The sequence below is a fragment of the Piliocolobus tephrosceles genome, chromosome 6 (genome assembly GCF_002776525.5).
Source record: "Piliocolobus tephrosceles isolate RC106 chromosome 6, ASM277652v3, whole genome shotgun sequence".
Lineage (NCBI taxonomy): Eukaryota > Metazoa > Chordata > Mammalia > Primates > Cercopithecidae > Piliocolobus > Piliocolobus tephrosceles.
In genome coordinates this window covers 74,373,369-74,391,714 of record NC_045439.1, presented here as the reverse complement: position 1 = coordinate 74,391,714, position 18,346 = coordinate 74,373,369, and positions in this window count along the sequence as shown.

Here is an 18,346-nt window from a genome sequence, read left to right as displayed (position 1 = left end):
ATCTATCTATCTATCTATCTATCTATCTATCTATCTATCTATCTATCACCTATCTATTTCTAGTTCCAGCCCCACTGAGAAGCCTGGCACTGAGGTCTTTTCTCTCCCAGCCATATTATAAGCACAATCCTAGGGCCTTATAAGCAAAAACATCCAGCTCAAAATAAAAAGTCTAAGAACGGCCAGGCGTGGTGGCTCACGCTTGTAATCCCAGCTCTTTGGGAGGCCAAGACGGGCGGATCACGAGGTCAGGAAATCGAGACCATCTTGGCTAACATGGTGAAACCCCATCTCTACTAAAAATACAAAAATTTAGCCGGGTGAGGTGGCGGGCGCCTGTAGTCCCAGCTACTCAGGAGGCTGAGGCAGGAGAACGGCGTGAACCCGGGAAGCTGAGCTTGCAGTAAGCCGAGATCCTGCCACTGCACTCCAGCCCGGGTGACAGAGCGAGACTCTGTGTCAAAAAAAAAAAAAAAAAAAAGTCTAAGAACACTGGATGCAATTAAATATTCAAGTTCTGTAAGTTTCAACTTTATTTGAGCCTGAAAAATACAGAACCGAGAGAAGGTTGTTTGCTTGTCTTTATGTTTTGATGTGCCTGATCATTCATAGAGTTTAGTCAGTTGACAGAAAAATCCCACCTTGAAATTCTCTTTTAATTATTATCTCTTTTACAGCTCAAGATATCTGGCACCTCATTTGGTGACTACCACCCCTCACTCCACACGGGCACACACAAACACACATGCGCAGAGAACAAATATATTTCCAATACTCTTTATCAAAAATATAGAGTAAATAAAAGATCAAGACATGAAGAATGTACCTGCCGGAAATGAGTGTTTTTTTTTTTTTTCCTCTCCTGAATTTCCAAAAGAAACTGCTAATTAATTGTGAAGAATGTGATTGCAATAAAAGTGAATATTAAGTGGGGGTGGGGTGGGGGCAGGGAGTGAAGACCAACTAAACCACAGTACCTGGTGAGGGTGAACTTTGGGGCCTCTCTGGGTGGCTGCCCAGTACCCTTTGAAGTGCATATGCTGCATGGATGCATAGGTGCCTGGAGCTCAGCTAGAATGCCAGATCCATTCTTTCCTCTCTCTCCCTCCTTATTGCAGAGACAGAGGCAAGGACAAAAATCGTTGCAGTTCTCGTATTATGAACCAGGACGTTTATTGGTGATTTCTCTATAATTTGCAGGGAGAAACAGAATATGATCTAAGAACATTGGATTCAACTAAATATTCAAGCTTTAGGGTTAATAAACTTGAAAAGATTTTATGTAAGAATAATGATAGCTTTATCTTTATTGCACAGTACACAGGTTTTTTAAAAATAAAATACTGTCGAGCCTAATTTCTTAGCCTATACTTCAGGATCAAGAGTCTTTCCAACGTCCGGGGCAAGCTACTTGCTGAGTGCTGGTAAAGGAGTCTACTGCATCCCAAGACACACTGGGAGTACTGGTGAAGTTGAAGAGCGAAAGGTGAGAGGAATGGAGTTTTCTCTTTCGATTAACAGCTGCTTAAGCAGCCATCTAGAGAAAGCTTTTACAGAAAAATTCAGGTCAACCTATACCAGGTCAACTTCTATGCCTTGAAGAATAAGAAAACAGCATTCCCATTCAGCACATAATACAGTGCTCTTCACACAGAAATAAATCAATAAATGCTGTTGACTGGTGTCTGACTTTACTTAATGTCTACCCTTTTCGTGCCTCAAACTGCTTTGACAGTATTCATTCACTGAGTTTTTGAGTAACCCTCTCTAACACACAAAATATCTCCCCTTCCTCATAATTACACAAGCAAGGCAAAGGAGTTAGGAGAATGGATTCTTTCTAGGCCTCCACCCATCACGAACATTGGCAGTCATACCACCTTTATCTTGCCACAATTTATTCCCTGTGAAACAATGTATTTGAAACAAGCAACTTTGAAAGTTAAGATTTCTCCCAGTTCCAAAATTAAATCTTGAGCGCTGATGACAATGTTGCTGCAATAGATGCAATAATATCTCTCTGCAATGTTACTGCAGTACCATAATCATTATTATCATCACCAAGTCCAATGTTGACTGTGCTTAGCACTTTACATGTATGATGAGCTCACTTAATCCTCACCCGAGGCATAGGAAGTAGTTGCTATTACTATCTGCATTTCACAGATGAGGAAATAGGCAGAGAGAAGCTCAGTAACTTGCTGGAGGTCACACAGCTGTTAGTGATGGGTTACTGTCCATTCAGTTAGATTTCAAACTCTTAAAGTTATGTTTTCTCCTTTTAATATTATCCTGCAGTCCCACTTTCAACATGCACACGCATGTACACACATACACACATGCATATGCACACACCACACTACACAGCCTTACCCCTGGGTGATCCTTGGTATATTTCAGGTACTTGAACCCATAAAACCCTAAAACTAAAATCAAACCCAATCTATTAATTAATAAGAACAGTGAATGAAATCAGCCACAATATCAATTTATCCTAATATATAACCCATAACAAGAATTTTCTTTTTTTCCCCAAAGTGTTCCAATTTATAAAAGTGACAAGGTTCCAAATTATATAAGTGACTGGAATTATATAAATGACAAGGTTGATTTTCACGTGTGACAAATGAAATCAGTATCATTACTTTATAGTCACACTTCACGTTTTCCTAAATTACTGAATCAGGAGAAGATGAGAACGTCAAATTATTCTCTGAAGGGAACCTCATCTGAGTCGATATTTTATTTTGTTGGAGTCTCTGATAAGTATTGATTCATGGATTGATGGATTGATTTGAATCTGAGCCTATACCAGACTTGTTAGAACACATTTCTTGCATTTCTTAATTAAACTTTTAGGGAAGCAGAGGAGATTCTTTTTGAATTAATATTAATAATTGATTGTCAGAAAACAAGATTCTTGGAAGCAGGGCTATTTTGGTTTTCTTTGGATTCAGATGTGAATTTAAATATTACCTTCCCCACACCACTGCTCTATTAAAAACATAAGTAAATGGGTCCCAGTGTATTTGGTTTTCATTACTAATCTCAAAGACCGTGGCAGTTGCCTTTTTATTCACGTTTACATCAGGGCTAACTCTTCTGGCCTTACCTCAGATCAATGTTCAGTGTGGAATCAGCAGTGTGGATGGAATTGACCTTCCCTGACCTCTTCCCTAACATAAACCACGAAAAACGAAAACCGGAAGAACACTGGGCAGACTGTTCAGCTTTAAGTAATCATGCAAAGCTAAAGCCTCTTTCTGTTCACCGCTTGAGGATATTAGACTTCAATACGCTGTGGGTCACACTGTCATAAACACTGAATTCTTAGGGAGCAAACGAATTTGGATAATAAGCATTTTTGAGGCCAGTCTACTGGGTACCTGAGAACTACAGCGTGTAGCAAAGAAGAGGTTGAAGAGGATAAGCAGCAGAGGATCCCAAGACCTATTCTTGAGATATAAGATAGATCATTCTCTCTCACCAGGGCAGGTGTTCTTGTTCTACTCTCTCCTCAAATAGGGAATGGGAGAGGGCAGGGCTGGAAGGAGGCCTAGGGAATAAGACACATGTCTTTCTGAGTCCTGATCAATTGTCAGAATCCTATTTTTTTGTTTGTTTTTTACATTTGTCTAAGTATAATACATTTTCTTATCCCATAGGGAAGGTTTACCTGGCACTGATGAGTTTTGAAAAACTGCCTCATCAGCAAGTAGACAAGTTATTACCTTGTTAATTAGGGTCACTGCTCACTAATAATTTAGCCAATAACATGGTATTTTTTTTAACAAGGCATTTATTGCATTTATTTCCTTTGGCTAGAGCTATAATAAATACAGTGAAATTTATTAATTTATGAAGCTTTTATCTAACACAAATGCATTTGCCATGGTCCTAAATTTTCTTCATGTCTTCATATTCATGTTCTATTGCTGTCATGTTTTCTGAGCTTTGGAATAAAAGCTTTCCCCTCCCCAAGTAGGTTCATCTGTAGCAATACCTATCTTACAAGATTACTTTAAAAATCAAAGGAGATAATATATAAGAAACTGGTCTAAACACATATAGGAATTTAGTAATGGGGAAAAATAAATTATTCAATACATAGTGTTTAAACAATAGGATAGCCATTTGAAGAAAAATTAAATTTAATTTTATCCCTACTTCACTTAAACTTATCTACATTTCACATGATTTAACTATTTAATTACACACACACGTAAGTAAACCATAAATGTAGTAGAAGAAAACACGAGCACCATGTTGGAGTTGGGATGACCTTTGTAAACATAATCCAAACACTATAACAAAAAGGAAGGTTTGATAACTATTGACTACAGTAAATTCTTTAAAAATCTATCTGAGAAACAAAACGCCATAAAAAGGATAAAAGAAAAACTCGGGAAAATATCTGCAACTTACAACACAAAAAACTTACTGTCTTATTACGTGAAGATCTCCTATAAATCAGTAAGACAAAGACCAATAACTCAAAACAAAAACGGACGGCCGGGCGCGGTGGCTCAAGCCTGTAATCCCAGCACTTTGGGAGGCCAAGACGGGCGGATCACGAGGTCAGGAGATCGACACCATCCTGGCTAACACAGTGAAACCCCGTCTCTACTAAAAAAACACAAAAAACTAGCCGGGCGAGGTGGCAGGCACCTGTAGTCCCAGCTACTCGGGAGGCTGAGGCAGGAGAATGGTGTGAACCCCGGAGGCGGAGCTTGCAGTGAGCCGAGATCCGGCCACTGCACTCCAGCCTGGGGGACAGAGCGAGATACCGTCTCAAAAAAAAAAAAAAAAAAAAAAAAAGATAATAATAATAACAATAAAAACGGAAAAAGTGTGAACAGAGAATTCATCAAAAAAGAAAGACAAATGGCTTATAACATGCCCAACCTAATTAATAAAAATAAAGTTGCAAATTAATTGAGTTTTGCAAATGTTACAACTGTTATGTTTACCAATTGTTAACATTGTGTTACGTAGGCTTGTTAGAAAGAAAGCTATATAGATGTACAAATAAAATCTATATAGGTATATAAATATATATGTGCATATATGTAATGCAAGAGCCTATAAAAGATTATACTACACATTTAGTTTTCATATCTATTTAGTCTCCTTTAATCTAGGAATAATTTCTCAGACTTTTAAATTTTTCTTGACATTTTTAAATAGTCAAGGCTAATTTCCTTATAGAATATCTCACAAAAACCAAACCCGTATCAGAGAGCTCTCCTTCCCGTTCTTGTTCCTTTATTATAGTTCTACTTATTTCTGTAGGTACAATTTTGTATTTTATGATTTCTTTCTCCCCGTGTATCTATAAGAGTAGATAGGTAATTGATAGATATAGATATATTTCCATAGTTTGTCTTTTTATGTATAGAAAGCAGTATACTATACATGCATTCTTCTATGCTTTGCTTTTTAAATAAATAATATATCCATATAAATTTATAGAGATCATTCTCATCCTTTTGGATGGTTATATAATATGCTATTGTACAGATGCAACATGGTTTATTCAACCAAAATCTAGTGAGAGGTACATGGGTTAATTCCAATATTTTGAAGTTACCACAATGTTGTAATAAATAACGTTATGCATATGTTGTTGTAGAAGTAGATTTTTAGGGTGAAATATCAATTTTTGAGGCATATTAATAATGTTTTCACTAAGATGCCATTTGTGTATTTCATGATATTTTTATATACTCCAGATACTGTTGGTAACCAGTCTACCTAAACGACAGAAGTAATAATCAGTCACTACATGTCAGGCAATATGCTAAGATAATTATAATATCTCTGCTAAAATATTATGGGTGTGTTATTTTATTAGACCACATAAGCACAAGTAAAGGGCATACCATTGTCCTCTTCTTCTTTCAGTTTTTCTATTAGTTTGACATTTGTCAGAAAGTGGGGAGACATATTAATGCCTTTAATATGCTTACAAACAAGGGCTGGCTACTATTTAAGAATAACACACAACTCAAACTCAAATATTAGGATCTTACGAAAGAGAAATCCAAGGACGTTGACTCAGTAAAGAAATTTAATATCAAATCCTCCACTGAGAATTTCTCTAAAGCTCTGCAGAGATGCTTTGTGTTTTCTGCAATTTTATGAGAAGCCAGGAAGCTAGAAACACTTTATAAAGTCACCTTGCCCTCTTTGTAAAGTCATCCTACTTTGTAAGTGGTTGTTTTAGGTTAGTTTAAAAACACCAGAAGCAAAGAATTCAACATGAATTTCATTTATTTTTGAAAAATTGTGTTTGTATCACGAGTTTGACTTTGGAAAATTTTGCTGGTGCTCTGTACATGTCTGTTTTGTAGTGACCCAAAAGAGAGCAGATAAGCTGATGGCAAGAAGGAATGCAGGCCACTGAGCCTCCTCTGATTCTAACCCAGTTTCTCATCTTGGCCTTTCTGAACACTCCTAGTCTTCCGCATCATTCATTGTCAAGGATTCTGTCTGCTCTTGCTCAGTGGAGGATCTGGGAGTGGAGATATTAGAGGCTCTGGGCAGTAAGTTGGAAGACAGTGCTGCCCACGCACACAGCGGGCTCTGGGTGTGGGCTCCACTCCTCTCTCGGCAGTTTCTCAAACTTCTCTAACTTACCTTGTCCTCTCTCCTCCTGCTATTCCATAGGATTCTGTCTAGGAGCAAAAGCTTACTTCCTATCTCATATTCTTCTAAATTTCTTATCTATACTCACATGAATTCTTATTGTTCCCTTAGGCCTAGTCTTTTGAATCTCAAATACCAAAAACAATCTTCCTTATGCTATGTCAACCTTCCCTCAAGGCAATGCATGCAGACTGTGTGACTGATGGGAAGAATGATAAAGAAGAATCATATCCAAAAATAGTAAGCATCTCTTCTTGCTCCAAGGCCATGACTGCTTGTCTCATTATCCTCATCTTCTTCCCTTCCAAACTCAGTTAAAAAAACCATCTGCCAAAGGAGAATCAAAAGTGATCTTATTTTCAACCTTATTATTTACTAGAGTACTGAAAAACAACAGGAGCTTTACGTAAATGTTTTTTAAGCCTCTTAGGTCCATCATCCATCTCTTCTCCTTGGTCATTCCTCATCTCAAAGCCCAAAGCCTGGTCTTTGGAGAAAAATAGAGGTGGAACTAAATCCTGGCTCTGAAAGAGAAATAAGATTTCATGCTCACTTTCAACATCTGTAAAATGGGGATAACAATACCTATCTGAGAAATTTCTGATTAAGATTCAATAAGATGCATTTACAGTGTATAAAACAGTGTAGGTGGTCAGTACCTTCTCAGCTCTGCCTCCTTCCCTCCTTTTGTCCTCTCTCCAAATACATTTCTATTGCTTAAATATAACCATTAATAATATAAGGGAAACAACAATAGAATGAAATATAACAAGTCACAATCCCTTAACCATGTTAATATTTTCATGCCCTAAGTTTGATTTATATCCAGTTCTGAAGGCTCTCTATAGTCTTTAGTGAAAAGATACGCTTTTTGAATAAAATTTCAGATTAAAGCAATCTAAAAACAAAAACAAAAAAATACTCTTTTAGCTTCTGTGAAAGAATATCCTGTGTTCATTTTTAAATCTTGAGATCAAGAATTTGAGGTGGGGGCTATTAAGGTAAAGAAGAGAGGGAAGCAGAGAGGGAAAAAGAGGAATGAAGATGAGATATGGGATGGTGTGGATTAAAGAAAGAGAGTTGTAAGCATAAAGGCATGAGCGTTATGGCTTGTCTTACAAAATAGAACAGATGATGCATCCTCTCCAAGACAATTTTCTTCTTTTCTTACCCTCTGTGCTAAGATAAATTTTCTTTTCGGATCATGATTATGGATTAATTTATGACTTCTCTTAATTGTCTGAGCAACGCAGGGTTAATGTCCTGGTAAGGACAAGTTCTCTTTTACTTTATGAGAGCAATTACTTAACGAAAATTAGGCTATTACTTTTTATCTCCTTCTCCTTGGCAATGCCTGATAGCATGGGACACTTCTGCAAATTTTCCTCCTCTTGCCTGTGTTAGGGAATAGATCTTTATTTGGCTTTGACCACTTTGAAGATTTCCTGATAGTTGATAACAAGATTGAACTCCAGAAATGTCATCTGGTAAATCAGGTTGAAGCAGTATATCTTCCCAGCGCTGTGAAGGTTCTGTTTTTGAGTGAATGTTGGTTCTAGGAGAAGCTACCACTAGAAGGGAATTTAGACCCAGAAGATACCCAAGGGTTATGGCGCGTTCTGCCATTTCCCAAAATATTGAACTAGTGCTGGGTGGAACATAGTACTGTTGAAAAGTTTATTTTGGAGCCATATATCGGCCTGGAATTCATTCCTGGATCTCCAAGTGCCAGCTGTGTGGGTTAGAGCTTACTCTACTTACCCTTAACCTCGGTTTCCTCACACATAAGATGGGAATAAATATACTTGCTACTTTGTCGGATTCTATCATAAGTGATTGATTAATTTACAAACAGTTATTGGGTTCTACTCTGTGTCAGATACTATACTAGTTTTTCAGGGGATATCTTAGGTTGAGATTGCCAGAAGTAGACCCTGAGACAAGGATTTGTGTGGGAGTGATTTATAAAGGAATGCCTCCAGGAGAAACCTGTAACAGAGCAGTGCAAACAGCAAGGGGGAAGAGAAGACAAACAAGGGTGCCATTTCAGTCAAAGACCCACAGAGGGTGGCTCCAAGCTGATCCTGCAGGGGATCAGTGGAAAAAAAGTTATGCTGCATCATAACTTTTCCACCTATGGAAAAGGAAGCTGGGCTTTCATACACCAGTACCAATCAGTCATTGGCTAAGGGCTGTCCCATGGGTGAAGGGTGAAGGTAAACTCAAGCCCTCCTAGAGGGTTGCAGACACAGCCTCTTAGAAGCATATGGAAGGCAGAGAAGAGAAACCAGGGATAGTAAAGGGGATTCCAGGAAATCCAAATGTTTCCTGCTAGGAGATATGATAGTCAAAAGATAAACATAATAACCTCATAGATGTTACACTCTTAACGGGGGAAGCAGATAAGTAAACAGGCAATGCAGTGCAGTAAGGGCTGTTGTGGAGGAAGGTCAGGGTACTATGGGACTGCAAGGAAGAAGCCCTGGGAAAGGATCAAGGAAGTCTGCCCAGAGGAAGTGATGAGTAGTTGATGAATAGGACTTACCCCGGCAAGGTAGGAATGAAGGGTCTTCCAGGAAGAGGGACTGCCTGCATATGGTTCAGAAAAGAGAGAGTATGGCATATTTGAGGAGCTGAAAGAAATACGTCTTGACTGGAGTGTACAGTGGAGGGTGGGGAAAGAGGAGGCGTTGAGAAATGATGCTGTGGCAGCCAGGAGGATTCTGATAGCGTGGAGCTTGTAAGGGCTGCATCAGAATTAGAAGAGGTATTGAAAGTTATATGCTTGGTGTCCCACTAATACTCTACAAATAAAATCTAGTAGTGGAAGCAATAGCTGGTGGGAGAAGTAGTATTATTAGCAGTATTACCATGACCACTACCTCTACTATCATTACTCCCTTGCAACAATTAACTTGGGACCAAACTAAAGGCCTAGCTGTGTTACACTGTTTATGTGTTTATTATCTGTCTCTCCAAACAGCCTGTAAGTTCCACAGGGTAGGAACTGTGTGTTTTATTCAATTATTCTCGTATTCATCATAATATATTTGGTAAGTGAATAAAAAATGTTTTTGAGCCTTAGGCATGCCAGAGGTCAGGGTGGGGGTGGGGAGGGAAGTCTAAAGATGAGCTAGACAGTCCCCAGGCTCAAGGGTACGTTCCTTTATTTACTCAATGGCTATTCATTGAACACAACTTAGTAGTGCATACTAAACTTTTGTTAGGTACTGAGGATACAGTTATGAGGGACACAGATCCCTGTCCTCATGCAACTTACCATCTAGTGTCATGGTTCTCACTGGGCATGGTTCCACCCCATAGGGAGCATTTGGATATTTGTGGGGATGTTTTGGGTTGTCACAATATTGGAGGATGCTGTTGGCACTGGGTTGGCAGAGATGAGGGAAACTAGGTGTTATACCATGTGCAGGACAGGCCCATGCAATGAAGAATTGTTCTTTATCCTGCATGATCTTTAAAACATCTTGGGGAATAGGCATGTAGGTGACAAAAGCTCTTTGCTATTAATCTACAATCAAACTGGTTAATATATAAACATCAAGTGGTTTTTGTATGATTTTATTTTGTGCAGATTTTTTTTTTTGCTGTGAAAAAGTCACCTAATGTAAAATTTAGCATCTTAACCACTTAACACATCCTGACAAATCTTAACCATATAAACAATGCAGAGTTCAGTAGTGTTAAGTATGTTCACGTTGCTGTACAACAGCTCTTTAGAACTTCATCTTGCAAATCTGAAACTCTGTACCTGTTAAACAACATTTCCTTTTTCTTTTTTTCACCCCCTGACAACTACCATTCTCCGTTTGGTTTCTATGAATTTGACTATTTTAAATGCCTTATTTAAGTGAAATCATATAGTATTCATCTATGTGTAACTGCCTCATTTCACTTAGCATAATGTCCTCAAGGTTTATCCATGTCATGGCATATGTCAGAATTTCTTTCCTGTTTAAGGCTGAATAATATTCTCTTGTGTGCATCTATTACATTGGGTTTATCCATCCATCCGTGATGGGACTTGAATTGCTTCCACCTGTTAGCTGTTGTGAATGATGCTGCTGCGAGCAATGCTGTGCAAATATCTCTTTGAGAATCTCTTTCAATTTTTCAGGATATATATACCCAGCAGTAGATTTGCTGGATCATACGGCAATTTTATTTTTAATTATATCCTTATTTTTTTCTCTAAAAGTACAATTGTAAATCAAGGAAAGATTGCGTTTTATTTCCCCAAACTTTATCAAGAATCGTTCACCATTTGCGAAAAATCATGTTGCCAATGGGAATGTCTCTCATGGTATTTGAGTCACCAGTTCAATGCATTTAGATGAGTTTGCGTTTACAGCGATGATATTCACAGCAATTCTCTATGTAACACGAGGTTCAGACTAGTTGGTTTTATGATTTTGTGTGCTTATGCTCAAACACTTATGTATTAATCTGCATATGTATAATTTTGTCACAAATTATTTTCTTTTTATTGTTCCTTTATATTATTGTTAGCATTACATTGACTTTTTGAAAATAAATGTATGGTATGTTATGTAATCTATGAATTTTGTTTATAGGATGATAAAATGGAGCTATAAAATGTTATTTTAAAAAGGAAACATTGGTTTTGATTGGCCTAAATGTTCTAAATTTTTAACACAAACCACATTCTAATGAGAAAGAACTTAAACTGTGATACATATTCACAACAAAATCTTGCAAACTGCTCTAGTTTTGTAGATCAGGATGGTTGGAGGTAGACAGCTATTTCTGTCTACATCTAAAAAGTGGGACATGTGTTTGTCTGCATTAGGTAGGCTCCTTTTCCAACTGTCTTCAGTTTCTGAAGCTTGTCTGAGTGGATGAAAATGATGGGTCTGCCTCAGTTTTATGTTTAATAAAATTTAATCATCAGCACTTTTTGGGATTCCTTTCTTAATGGGTAAATAACCATTGGACTTTAAGAAGAAGTGTTCACCACTTTGGAAAATCATATTTTGATGGCTATTCATGGTGTCTGGGTGTGTAAATCGAAACGCCTGTATCAGTCTGTATTGGTAACTTCCCATTCCTGGTGACTCTACCTACAGGTGAAACATCTGCCTACTTCCTCATTAGGTTTCCTAGCATAGTTATCCCATAGAACCCAGATATTGAAATATGTACTATTTTATTATAACTTACTTTCCTTTTATTTCTTTTTTATATTATAGTTAGGGCATTACATCAATTTAAAAAAATATGTGTGTAGGCAGGTTATATTATCCATTCATTTCATTTCAGGTTAGTAAAGAAAAGGTACTAGAAAATATTTGTCATAAAAAGGGGATTTGGACCTGGTAGGTTTGAGAAGCACAGGTCCCATGAATAAATACTTATACCAGCAACTAATCAATTACACTGTGATGAGTGCTATCCAGGAAAAGCACAGAGTGACATGAGCTTTCAGTTCTATATAGATTCATGACATGCACCCTGAAATAGTGATTTCGGTAAGTCCTCTATCAGCTGCTGTGCCACACGACTGGCACCTTGTCAAGAGGAGCTCCTTGTCCTTGCAAAGGGTGCAGATGAGGAAAGAGTGTGGCATCCATTTGGAAGGCTAGGTTAGGTAAGCATCTGGCTGTAGCATTTGAGGTGACAGGGCCTACATAAGTGTGGCACTGTGGAGTGTGCAGGACTATAAAACATGATTCTCGGGCTTGTTCTCTGGATGGTGAAAGAAAACACCACACCCTCAGGAAGGCTTCATTTTTTCATTCATTTAACAAGTATTTATTAAATACCCTCTATGTGACAGGTACTTTCAGAGATACTGCAGGGAGTAAAACAGACAAGAATCCCTGTGTGTCTGAAGCTTAACTTGCTGTCAGAGCAGCCAGGCAGTAAACAAATAAACAAGTAAGTGTATAGTATGTCAAACAGTGATAAAGGCTATGGAGAAAGATAAGGCAGCATCAGGGGAATGGGGAGGCTTGAGATGGGATGGGAGGGCTAGTTTATATCAGGTGGGCAGGGAAGCATCTTAGATAAGATGGCATGTGAGGAAAAAGTGTGGAGTGCTTCCCATTCAGCAAGAGCAAGGCAGGCCAGGATTCTCTCACGTTAGTTCCCCTCCTGCCTCTACCTGCTATTGCCATTCTTCCTGGTACTCCCTGGTGCAAGCTCAGCATCTCACACCTAGATAAGCACAGGTGGTCTTGTCCTTTGTTCCCCTGCTCTCCCACTCAGTTGTTCCCCCTTACACATAGCTAGTGCTCATTCCTGCTGGATTGTTCTTCCTGGAATCTGGTTGCAAATACATGCCTCTCCAAAACTCTGCATGAGGCTGGGGGTGGTGGCTCACGTCTGTAATCCCAGCACTTTGGGAGGCAGAGGCAGGCTGATCACCTGAAGTCAGGAGTTTGAGGCCATCCTGGCCAACATGGTGAAACCCATCTCTAGTAAAAATACAAAAATTAGCTGGGCATGGTGGTGGCCATCTGTAATCCCAGCTACTTGGGAGGCAGAGGCGGGAGAATCGCTTGAACCCTGGAGGCAGAGGTTGCAGTGAGCCAAGATCTCGCCACTGCACTCCAGCCTGGGTGATAGAGTCTGATTCTATCTCAGAAAAAAAAATCTGCATGAGACCTTAATCTTTACAAATGAAGTCCAGACTGCGGAGCATGGCATTGGAAGTCTTTCAGGTGCTGGCCCCCACTACTCTTTTCATCTTTGTCTCTTTTGCTGTTGCCTTTAACAGACGCCATTCCCCAGTCAAACCAAATTCCTGCTCACCAAGTCTGATGGTGCTTTCTCATCTCACCTATATAATTTTTTTTCCTTCTCCCATTCCGTCTCCTTAGAACACTCTTCTCCCATGTTCCCTCTTCCCAAATCCTAACCTTCAAGACTCACGTCATTCTATATTCCAGGATAACTTCCCCATTCCCTTGAGAATCTATGCTCTTCTTTTCATTTTATGTTATAATTTCTTCCCTGCTAAAGCGTAACCATGAGTCAAAATAGACAACTGGAGGGAGTAGCAGGGGAGGAAAGTCAACCATCACTGGGAGTCACACAGGTAACATGAACGAGTGTCCCAGTGTGTGAGCAGAGGACAACAGGGTGGGACGGGGCCTGTGGAGAACTGTAAAGTGTATGCCTATCTAAAGTTGCTCACAGAGTCCCTGGGCCATGTTTCTGTAAATTCTGGAATAAGGAGTATAAAATCAGATTGACCTGGACTTAAATTCTGATTGTATTCCTTACTGATGTGCAGATTTTGGCAGGTTATTGAACTGCTTTCATACTGTTTCTTCACTGCTGTCCTGGGGGTAATAGCACCCCTTTAAAATGATTAGTGAGGTCTATATAAAGCGCCGGGTGCATAGGAAACATTTAAAATACTGTCTCTCTTCCTCTGTGTCCTCCATGATGTCAAGCATAGTATCAGTCACATGGCAGTTCTCCACAACTGTTTGCTGAATTAACACTATTCAATAAAGAGAGTAAAGGGTCAAGAACAATTGAAGGAGTGTCCTGGTCATAACTGATGAGAGTATTGAGAGGGAGAATTGAGTGTGGGCTGGAGGGCTAGGGGAGACCTCATGGAGGCAATCAGGTTGCTGCTGGGCTCTAAGACTGTGTAGGGTTTAAATGAGCAACTGAGAAGGAGACGGTGGAACATCATGAAGACTCAGAGGTAAGCGAGTGTGAGAAAGAGACCGTCCTGGTCCCCACTGGTAGACAATTTTGTGAAAACATCAGCCTTACTGGAGCACAGAATAGAATTAAACCAATTATCAGAGTCCCCTTGCCTTTTATCTTGAGAGGTGGGTGCTCTCCCCTGGGAATTCAAGCATAAAATCCTGGTATAGACCCAAGCATTGCTGTGTGTGTGTGTGTGTGTGTGTGTGTGTGTGTGTGTGTGTGTGTGTATGTATTTGTCTATCAGCAGGTAGGCTATTTCCTTTAAGTAGCATTTGATGAAGCTGGTATGTTCTAGGCTTGCTGGTATAAGGATGTAGTTGGTATAATAATGAGTCATTATTATTGAACAGGCCCATATAATTAATCTAGGAAAATCATGTACTGATGTACTGTATTACTGAGTAGAGTGAATAGTGAGAGTCTTGTGTCCTAGGGGAATGCAGACTTCTTTCAAAGCATTTTTAAAATGCAGATTTCCTCTGCTTAGGTCTGGATTGCTCATTTTTCATCTGTCTGCTTCTCCACTTCAGCTGAGAACAATGCACTTCTTTTCAGTCCAACAAAGAAACAGACATTTAAAGATGGTAGACAAAGAAGGCAATTGCAAATATATATGTGTGTATGTATATACATATATAACATGTGTATGTGCATACCTGTACAGATATATTTATAATAAGTTGAACATTTATTTCAAATTCACCCCACGTTTTTAAAAATAGCATACTCTGAGAAGGAATAAACAATCCATAGATTGTTACCTAAAAGCTGAAAAGTATTATAAAGAGAAAACAAAATAGTACATAAAAGATTTAAAAATGTGTGGTGCCTAGACGGTATAGGAATGATTTGCATAAAATGGAGCAGAAACAGTTTAGGATCACTCATATTTGTTTTAAGCACAAAATCCACAATATATTCTGAAAACAACACGGCTACTCTATCTTTGAAAAAGTTTCAGATGAGATGTGAAAGGTTTAAATACAGGAATGGGATAATTTTTGTTGCATGAAAAACATTTATTGAGTCAAAATTAGTTGGTTATGGTATTAGTTTAACACTTGAAATTTTTACATATACCTTCCATCTTTATATTCCAAATGACACGAGACTGCTTTCCATATTTTGCTGACAATTCCATTGAGATAGAAACCTCTTTAAAAAAAAAATGTGAGGTAACATCAAGACTGATATTCTTTTGACTGAGTTTTCAGGAAGATCTTTTAAAAATCCGCATTGTTTCCTGTGGAACAAAAACCTCATCATAATGAGTCAAACTGCAATTATGAGAAAGAATGTTCCCCCTCCACAGTGGATTACTTTAATAGACATAACGTGTTTGGTTCCATTGCTTAATTTAAAGAAAATATCTTTCAGTTAGCTCAAGAACTTGTCATATGATTTGTGGTTTAGTATTCAGGATATTTGTTGGATTCTGTGACACTATTCATAGTGTTTGTTTCATAGACATCAACAATTAGTCATGGAAGAATTCCATCGTGGAAAAACAGACTTTAAATGAAAAGTGTTTTTCTGAGTCTTCAGCTTTCTATACTGCACTTTGAAAGACTGGATAAAATGGACAATGAAAATGTTCACTGTCTCTAAGCAGGACATGAACCATAGTTGCCAGGCAGTAGATTCCCCCATCATGCCTCGTATCGAGTTCATTCAAGATGTAATTGGGAAAAATACAACTATGTCAGGACAGACATGAGTGCTTGTCTTGGGAAGGGGGTGTTTTGTAATGTTATAGACTTTTTTCCATTGACACTCCTCATTCTTATCTAATAAAGTACAATGCTACAACTTTTGAAACTCATCAAAATAATTAAAGTGGACACACCGCCATCCCATGAATGTTATATCAACAATCAAGTGTGAAAATGATGCTGGGTCTGGGAAGTAGGTCCTGCACATTACCGTTATTGTGTGCTAATCTGTTTCATTCATGAACTAACCAGAAGCAACAAGAAAAGCTTGAGATTTGAGGCCTGAATTCTGGATTTTCCCTTTAAGGGTAGAACTGACTTTTGGCCAGAGATTCTTTCCACACTGTTCTTAGTGTTCATCAAAAACAAAAACAAACAAAAACCAAAACCCCTCATTAATCCATAGTGAAAAATTACTAAAGGAAGAAATCCTGTAGTAATAAGAGAAGTTTCACTTGGGAAAGATTTTAGCATGAACCAGGCTTCTTCGTAAGCAGCATAGTGGAAGTGCTTGGGTTTTGATGTTGGAGGGAAGCTTTCTCCTGGCCAAGTTACTCTGTGTACTGCAGCTTCCTCACCTGTGAAACACGGCTAATAAGGCATCCTTCATAGCCTTGTTGAGATTATCAGTTGAGATATCCCATGACAAGTGCCTGACTATATATTATCATCAAAACATAGTTATTTGAGAACTACCTATATAGGATACCTGGATCCCACACAATTGAAAGAAATACTGGCTTTGTTCTTGCCACCAGGGCAGCTTGTCTCCTGACATGCTGCATCTTTTGTGTTTCAACAATCTTTTATTGTGTATCAGTTTTGCAGCAAAGTATCACATGAGCCCTTAGTAAGATTGTTGAATGGGAAAATTCATCTTAACAACTAAATCAATGGGTGACTGGAGCACTCAGTGCTTTCTCGGCATCCAATTTCTCTAGCAAATGTGGATTAGGCACCTAATATACGCCAGTGCACGAGACATGAGCTCAGTTAGAGTGGGAGCTCTAGATGTGGCTAAGACATACTCTGTCTTCTCTCCAGAAAGTTTGGGAGACATTTATGTGAGTAAGTAAAGACATTCTGGTGTAATAAGTGTGGCCACCAAGCTGTTTGTTAAGTGTTGGGAGCACAGACTCTGTCTTAGCACTGACGAAAGCTTCATGAAGGAGTCGACATTTGAATTGGGCCTGAAGCAGAATTTCAGGGCATGTGCAGAAGCTAGGAGTGCAAAGGAGCATTCCGTATTTGGGAAATTTTTTAGAGTGGCTGAAACAGAAAATGGTGGGGAGTATCTGGGGCCTGATTATAAAGGGCTCCCTCTGGCCCTATCTAGTAGACAGTATGTGGGAAAACTCTGTGGCAGTGGTGGTGGGAGAGGCCGGAAGCTTACTTGCAAGGCTTTCAGGAATAGTCAAGTGAGAGAAAATGAGGGCTCAGAGCAAGGCAGAAGCCAGTAGCATTTGCTATAGGGAGCGAAGGAGAGAGGATCCAAGGGTAAAGCTGAGATTTCCAGCTTGAACTATGGGATGACAATGTTGTCACCTTTTTATCTTGGCTGGCCGGCTGCCAATACCCCCAGGTTTTGAGGTCTTGCTACCAACTTGATCACGTCTCCTGTTTCCTAAATAACTCAAGCAGTCCAAGGATATAATCATCGCTCAGGCTCCTTGAAGTGTCATCAAAAGAAATGGATGATGGTGGCATGACTCTCATCATTCTCTGGGTGGGTGCCATGGTTGCTTAGCTGGCTATTGTTTTTCAGTGAGGTCTGTGGATCCCTGAGCATTCCTAAGACCCTTTTGGGGTGTCTGCCAACTCAAAACTATTTTAATGACGCTACTAGGATGGAATTTCCTATCTTCACTCTCATTCTCTTCTAGGTGTTCAGCTATGTGGTGACATCATTACTCTGATGGCTAGTGGAATATTTCTTGGGTATTTTTGTGCTTTCCAGAATTTTCTAAGGTAGTAGATTTAGGGTAAATACATGAGCATTTTGGGAGATTAACTCAGTATGTTTTCAATACTTGTACTGTACCCTTAATAGCAGATTATGCTTTATATATTATGTGTAATTTTATTGTCAACCACTAAATCATTAATTGAAGTTTTCCTTTCACCTAAGCAGAAACACAGTAAGAAGTATACTTTATTATCTTGTTTTGTAATATTTTAAATATATGTAAAAATATTTGTAATATACATAAAATACACTTTTAAACTTTAAAATTTTGTCTGAAACTTATTTTAGAATTTAATATTTTATTCTATAA